Source organism: Lycium ferocissimum, chromosome 8, assembly GCF_029784015.1.
Source record: "Lycium ferocissimum isolate CSIRO_LF1 chromosome 8, AGI_CSIRO_Lferr_CH_V1, whole genome shotgun sequence".
NCBI classification, from domain to species: Eukaryota; Viridiplantae; Streptophyta; class Magnoliopsida; order Solanales; family Solanaceae; genus Lycium; species Lycium ferocissimum.
The window spans coordinates 30,657,509-30,665,266 of NC_081349.1; positions in this window are offsets into that span (position 1 = coordinate 30,657,509).

Here is a 7,758-nt window from a genome sequence, read left to right on the forward strand (position 1 = left end):
TAGTTCCTTCAAGGTGAGGCAAAGCGCCCATGATTATTCCATAATATAATCGGAGGTTACCGACCTTACGTCACTCCGATAATAGTATAGCTTTTAATTGGGCTCTTATGCATGCTTAAGTTGAGACAGTTACACCGCGCCTAGATGGCCGGGCATGTCACCGCTAAGGCGGTCAGCTATTGGATGATTACACCGCGCCTAGATGGTCGGGCATGTCACCGCTAAGGCGGGCTGCTATGTTTACACCGAGCCTAGAAGGCCGGGCACGACCACCACTAGTGGGCGGCACGAGATGATTACCCCGGACGCGGGCTAATGATATTATGTGATGCAGACAGGTTATGATGATATATGCTTTAGACAGATTATGTATGTATATATGAGGGTAAAAGTAAGCATGCATAATTATGCCTTAAGAGGCATTCACATGTACAGGTTACAGTTTTACAGCCGATATGTTCCATATGTACAGATACAGCTTCCCATGATATGTCTCATATGTACAGGATACTCTCTTTTACGTGATATGCTCTACAGCTCTTACTACGTTGTTATTCATGCCTTGCATACTCAGTACAATGCTCGTACTGACCCCTCTTCTTCGGGGGCTGCGTTTCATGCCGCGCAGGTACACCCAGATGGATAGAAGCCAAAAAAGAAGACGTTCCGGCGAGTTGGCAGGCCCCTACTTGTTCTTGGTCTGCCGAGTCGAGCTTGTATGCTAGGATTTCGGATTGAAGTTAGAGACTTTGCGTACGCAGTCATGAGTGTAGTATGTCGATCCGATAGCGGCGTCATCAGCCGAGGCGGCTTATTGTATTACGCTACCGGTCCACTACGACCACAGACTACATGTGATCAGAGTACAGAAAAAAAAATCGGGGAGCTTATTTACGTTTTCTATTACTTGTTGTCGTAAGGGAATTTTTGAAAGATTTGATATGTAATAAGAGTCAGCGGGTTCGCTCGGCTCCAAACATGGGGTCGGGTGCCCATCACACCCTAGTAAAGTCGGGGTGTGACAAACCCAATCCTCAATATCGCTTCTCCATACATCTCATAGTCTGAGGAAACTAATTGATATATGTAGGAGAGACATGTGTGGAAGATAGGGGAACGGTGAAAAAAGGAAAGAGGACTGCAAGCTGGGCAAGTGAAGGACTGATTCGCAGGGGGGAACAGGTGGGAATCTGGTTCTCAGGGGGAACTTTTTCTATGATTTTATCATCATCAAAAAGGGGGAAATTGATATGTCATGACATGTTTTGATGATTTGACAAAGCTTACTCAAATAACCAGAATACTTCTATGTATCTCGAGGTCTGAGTCTCAGGGGGAACAAATGAGGTATCTGGGCAAGGGATCTGGTCCTTAGGGGGAATACAAAGGATGTCGCTTTGTCATCATCAAAATGGGGGAAGTTGATAAGAAATGATATGTTTTTATGACATGACAAACCCTAAGGAACCATATACAATTAGGTTCACCTGTCTGAACTTGGTTAACCTTATGATATCTCATATGTTGTTATTCTAACATGCTCTTTGAAGGATCAGATGCCTGCAGGATTTGCTCATATATGAGAGACCAGATATGCTTGATTCAGAAGGACAAGATGGGATCGGGTCTCCAGCCTGCTCAGCCAACGGCGCAGCTATAGAGCTACTGACAGTGTAGCCAGTACTTACAACTTGTTCGAAGAATAGATGAGGGACCAGGTTCCTCTAGATAAAGGTCCACAGCTATAAAGTGTGCTATTGAAAAGTACAATGCAGATGTACAGCAGCACCTCAGCAAGGCCGATTGATTAACGGTCCAGATTTCATGAGTGGTCACCTCTACTCCTTCTCTCTATCTCCTTGCATATAAAGACATCATCTTCCAAGAGAAGATTTATTCTTGCACATTCCAAAAATTGCTCCATCCTAAGTGCAAGTCTCCACCTTACAAGGTGTTTTTCAAGAACAGAGCCACAGCAACCCGAAGGACCAGATCCAGAACTGAAGATGCTTTAGGTCCTTAGGTTGTTGAGTCTTTGTTCTTTTGTGCTTAAACTGTAAACCTACTCTTCCATAAAAAGAAGTTGATTGTAGTTGTATTGAAGTCTCAAAGGGTTCTTGTTGGAAGTGTGTTTCCTTAAGCCTTTGAGTGGTACACTAGGCTAGAGTTAGCTTAGTTGTATTAGTTTATAGGTGGCTAGTGTTAGTCACTATGGTGAATTCTCAAAGGGTGTCTTTGAGTAGTACGCTAGGCTAGAGTTAGTCTAGGTGTATTAGTTGAATTCTCAAAGGTTGCTTGTTGGAAGAGTGTCTTCACAAGAACTTTGAGTGGTACACTAGGTTAGTAAAGATGCTCTATGCATCGCAACGAGACTGCTCATAAGAAAAAAGTATGTTTAGAAAAGGTGATACAGTAAAGATGACCTGAACTCATTTGGATTTGCAATTTGATCAAAATTTAAATGTAAAAAGAATCCAAAGAAAGAAAATTAAAAAGTGCATGCCACTCATATCAACACTTCAATTGGCTCATTCATTTTTAAAAAAATTATCAATTAACATTTTAAAACAACGATAAAAGATGTAAGATTATATTTCACCATATTATTTGAGGAACCCGTCATTTCCTACAACACTTCTAAATTGAGAACATGCTTAATTCTATACTCTTAATTTGTACACACAAAAAGTAGTCATATAGAAAATCTCAAACAATAAATATGACTTGTAACGATCTTACCCGAGGATCATAAATAAAAACTTGACCAAAAATTAATTATTAAAATAAATAAATGAAAGGAAAAATAGAAATGACAATCAAAAATATGTTTTGATAATCTTGTGTATATATTAAATAACTCGGATATACGTGCAAAGCACATGCTTAAAAATAAATATAATTTTAAATAACTCTTTATAAGTTCTGATTTTTTTTTTGGTAACTAACTGTTGTATTACCAGGGATAAAGTTTTATAATTTGTTCTGAACCCTCTAGAGTTGAACAATAAGCCCCAGCTTCTAGTACATCTGATCATCTAAACAAAAAAAAAAACTTGAACAACTACATTCTACTAGTTATATTAAGGATAGTAATTAAGTTCCTGCAATATCTTATCTAGTCTAGGCTTCTTCCGTCATCTGCAATGCATATCTTGTATAATCAGCTTGATAATCACATTCTCTGTCTTCTTCTGAAATATTCTCAAGTTTCTTTCTTGCCACAGATAGTAAATGCACCCTGAGAAGGTCATTCCCTGATAAGGTCATTCTGTGTATTTCTGCTTTTGCACTATTCCCATAGGCATGATTTCTTGCCCAGACTTGATCCTGCTCCCATGTTTGCATTGTCAGCTGATATGCTGCCACTGTAATAGCTTTTCCATTCCTCCCCTACAAATGGACAGTTGAAGAAGAGATGCTACATAGTTTCTGGGCTGGTCTCACAGAGAGGGCTTGTTGGGTTGCAATTAATAGCCCACTTGATTTGTCTGTCCTTATTTGCTAATCTACCAAAGAGTGCCAGGTACGGAATACAGATCCATCTTGGGCACCCTTGATTCCTACATAGCAGTTTCTTCCATGGCATCTTTGGGTTGCTTCCTCTCAACTTGTTATACACCTTCCTGATAGAGTAGTCTGTCTATTGTAGGAAGTCTGCTTTGGTAAGTCCTGTATTATCCAAGTATTTATATGCTCTGAGTATCTTCCTGATAGTCCATGATGCTTGAGGTGCTACTATTTCCCATAACTCATTCCCTTTGATGTAATATACATGCACCCACCTTATCCAAAGTTTATCTTTTTTCATGTAGAGATTCCATAAGTGTTTAAGTATTGCAGCTCTATTCCAAATTTATATATCTGTAATGTTGAGTCCCCCCTACTGACATAGGCATGCATAGTGTTTCCCATGCAATGAGAGCTCTTTTGGTATGTTCAGTACAGCCTGTCCATAAGAACTGCCTGCATATAGTTGTTATCTATTGAATAATCTTCTTTGGTAAGACAAAAATCTGAGACAAAAAATTCTACATTGATATCAACATACTTTTGATCAGTTGTAGTCGACCTGCATATGATAGGAACTTGGTTGTCCATGTTGTTATCCTTCTAAGCATTTTCTCTAGAAGAGGTTGGCATTGCCTAACAAATAGTCTCTTGGAGCTAAAAGTACTCCAAGATATCTAAATGGCAGTGAGCCTTTTGAGAATCCAAGCTCCTATACAATTTTCATTTGGTCTTCCTGAGGTACCCCACCAAAGTATATACTGCTTTTGCTCTGATTAGCTACCAAACCAGAAGCCATTGAAAACAAATTAAAGCACTCATATAGTAACTTTGCAGATCCTACATCCCCTCTACAAAAAAGAAGCAGATTATCTACAAATCCCAGATGCACAATGTTAAGCTTTTCACATCTAGGCTGGAAATTGAAGTCTAGGTTGCTCTTAAGGGACTTGAGAATTCTACTATGGTATTCCATTGCAATGACAAAAAGAAAAAGTGATAATGTATCCCCTTGCCTTACACCCCATTTAGCATCAAATGGTAAAGCAGGACACCCATTAATCACAATATAATAAGATACAGTTGTCACACATTTCATGATCCATTTGACAAATAAACCAGGGAAGTGCAAACCCACAAGTACTTGTTCTATGAATACCTATTCTACAAAATTGTAGGCCTTTTGCATGTCTATTTTCAACATGCATCCTGGTGACACACTTTTCCTACCATAGCCCTTAACTAATTCATGACTCAATATGATATTGTCGTTTATTATCCTCCTTGGGACAAAAGCAGCTTGCCCTTTATCAATTATGCTATCCATCACCCCTTGTGACCTGTTAGTTAAGATCTTAGATATAATTTTGTATAGCATTGTGTAACAAGATATAAGCCTATATTGCTTGATGGAGGTGGGATTTTTTATTTTGGAAATTAGTGTGATACATGTGCAGTTTATAGGCTTATACATTTAAATGGTTTCATAGAATTGAATAACAGTTTGAGTTACCTCTTGGCCTATTCTTGGCCAAGTTTTCTTGAAAAATAATGAGTTGAAACCATCTACTCCAGGGGATTTTTTGTCATCAATTTCAGCTAAATCCTAAAACACACCTTCAGCTGAGAACGGCTTGATGAGGTTAAGTTGTTGCACTCTTATCAATTTTGGACCATTTGCAAGCATCTCTGACTAGATAACTGGGAAATTGGGACTAGATGAGCCAAGTGGATTTTTGTAGAATCCCAATACTTCCTCTTCTATTGTAGCTCTGTATTATTGATGTCTCCACTGTCAGTGGTTAGAGTTATGATCTAATTTTGTGCTTTCCTGCTCTTTACACTGGCAAAGAAATATGCAGTGTTAGAGTCACCCCTTTTCAACCTGCACCGTTGATTTTTTTTTATTTTTTTTTTGTAAATGCTCTCTTCACTTGAGCTCTATTTCTGTAATTGCTTGTTCAATTCTTTTTCCTCTTCAAACATGTAATGACCTGTTTGGTCGTTATTGCTTTTTTGATGCTTTTGACCCTTTTTCGAGCTTTCTTAGCTCACATTTGACCTTAGGAGACCATTGACACGCTTTCCGAGGCCTTTGGATATGATTTGGGCGATTTTGTGGAAATTTGGGCTAAAAGCTAAAAAGGATTGACTTAAAGTTGACTTTTAGGTAAATGGACCTTTATCGGAAATTTGTCGATTTCGAGAGGTCCGGACGGTCATTTAGAATTTGTGTGTATATTAGGTTCGGTTCCCAATGCATTCAGGTGCATTTTGGGACTTGGGTTGGAAAGTTAATTTTGAGGTATCGGGGGTTGACTCGGTCAACGAGATCTCCGATAGAAATTTCAAGGCCACGAGTGCATTCGTAGCGCATTTTTATGTAGATCTGCATATTTGATTTGTATCCGGGAGGTTCCGGGGGTCAATTTCAAGTTTGGAAGACACCAGAATTTTCTGGTGTCTGTTGACCAATTTGGCATGGAAGCGGTGGCGCGGAAGTGGTGCGCGAAAATAGTGGCCTGACTGCTAAAGCGGTGGCCTGCCCGCGGAAGCGGCCGACGGACCATATTTTTATTTAAATGCCTTATGAAGCCCTTCTTCCTCCCATTCCTAAATTACATTTCCTTAGCATCTTTGAGGTGATTTGAGGAGGGTTTGGTGAGATTCCTCATAAGGGTAAGTTCCCTAATCTTAATCTCTTTCATTTACCTTCCCTAAGTAAGAATCCATGGTATGAAATCTTTAGAACTTGTAGGATAAAATGGGGTTTTTATGGTTTCTTCTCTAAATGGGTTTTAGTCTTCCAAAGTGAGAATCATTGTGGGTTTAGCTTCGTTACTTGTTGATGAATTAAATAGGGAAGATGAGTTTTATGATAATTTCATAAAATGTGTTCTAGAATTCCTAAGTACAAATTGATGATGAAGTTGGCTAATGTAACCATAGGATTGGATGAAATCATTGTTCATAAGCTTATATCTTCCATTGTAAGTGATACATTTGTGGATTTAAGGTTAGGATTTGTACCAAAATTTGGGGGTTTCTTCTGGAATCCGAATTTCTCTAATCTATGAGTTAAATTAGTTAATTTTTTATAGGAATTGATCACCTAGAGTGCTAATTTCATGTTGAGACTTATAAATTCCTAATTTCATCTTGTTAGTTCATAAATCTCATTCCTTGGGTTAAGATTTCGGGGTTAAATAGGAGTTTGGTAATTTGGGTGCTTTCTTCTTGATTCTAATTCAATATTCGGATATGGGTAGACTTTCATTACTTTGAGGCGCAATGAAAGGGCAAGGCGCACAATTGACACTTCGAGTTTGTTGTTCGACCTTCCAGGTAGGTTACGGTTTACCTTATGGTGAGACTTCAATTAGCGAAGCGTATGTTTAGATGATATTGTCGGAGAATTTATGTAAACCTTCGGGTATGAAGTTTGGTTGGATATTGCCTTAGGTTGGGCCTAGTTGCATAATTTGGTTTCTAGCCACCCCGTTATGTTGTTGACTTATCTTGATCTATTTACTTATTCACTCGTTGCCACGTTGAGATATTGCGTATTGGTGATTAGTGATATATCATGATTATGATATTGCGGTACTTTACTTTGATTTGAAATTGTAATGAGATTTGTGATTCCACTGTGGCTTATTGTGTAGCCTGATTTATTTATAATGCTTGTGTGCCATATGTAGTACTGTTTGGGATTGAATTGGTTGTTGATATTACATTGCATCGTATTCATACTCACTTCCATGATACATTGATTATCATTCTTATGGTACTGAGGATGGAAAATGAGAAGGAAATACATATTCATTGAAACACATTATATATCGAGTCATCTCTGGGCTGTGTGCGGAATGACTGATACGAGGCATATTGTGGGAAGGAGTCATCTCTGGGGTGTGTGTGGAGTGACTAGTACATGGACTTAACGGGTCCCCCATGGGTTGTGCTGCCGAGACGTGATATTCCATCGGTCGGAGTGCGTGTGTACGGTGCATATGCATTGCATCAATCATTCATACATTATTGCATTGCATTGTACCTCTTGATTTTCTGTGATATGGTTGTGATATGATTTTGATATACTAGTTCGGAATGGTTACACTGAGACTTGGCACAGTTGGGTTTAGATGTTATAACATAGGTGATGACTTGTTATGATATGACTGTGATATACGGGTTCGGAATGGTTATACTGAGACTTAGCACAGTTGGGTTTAGATGCTATAACATAGG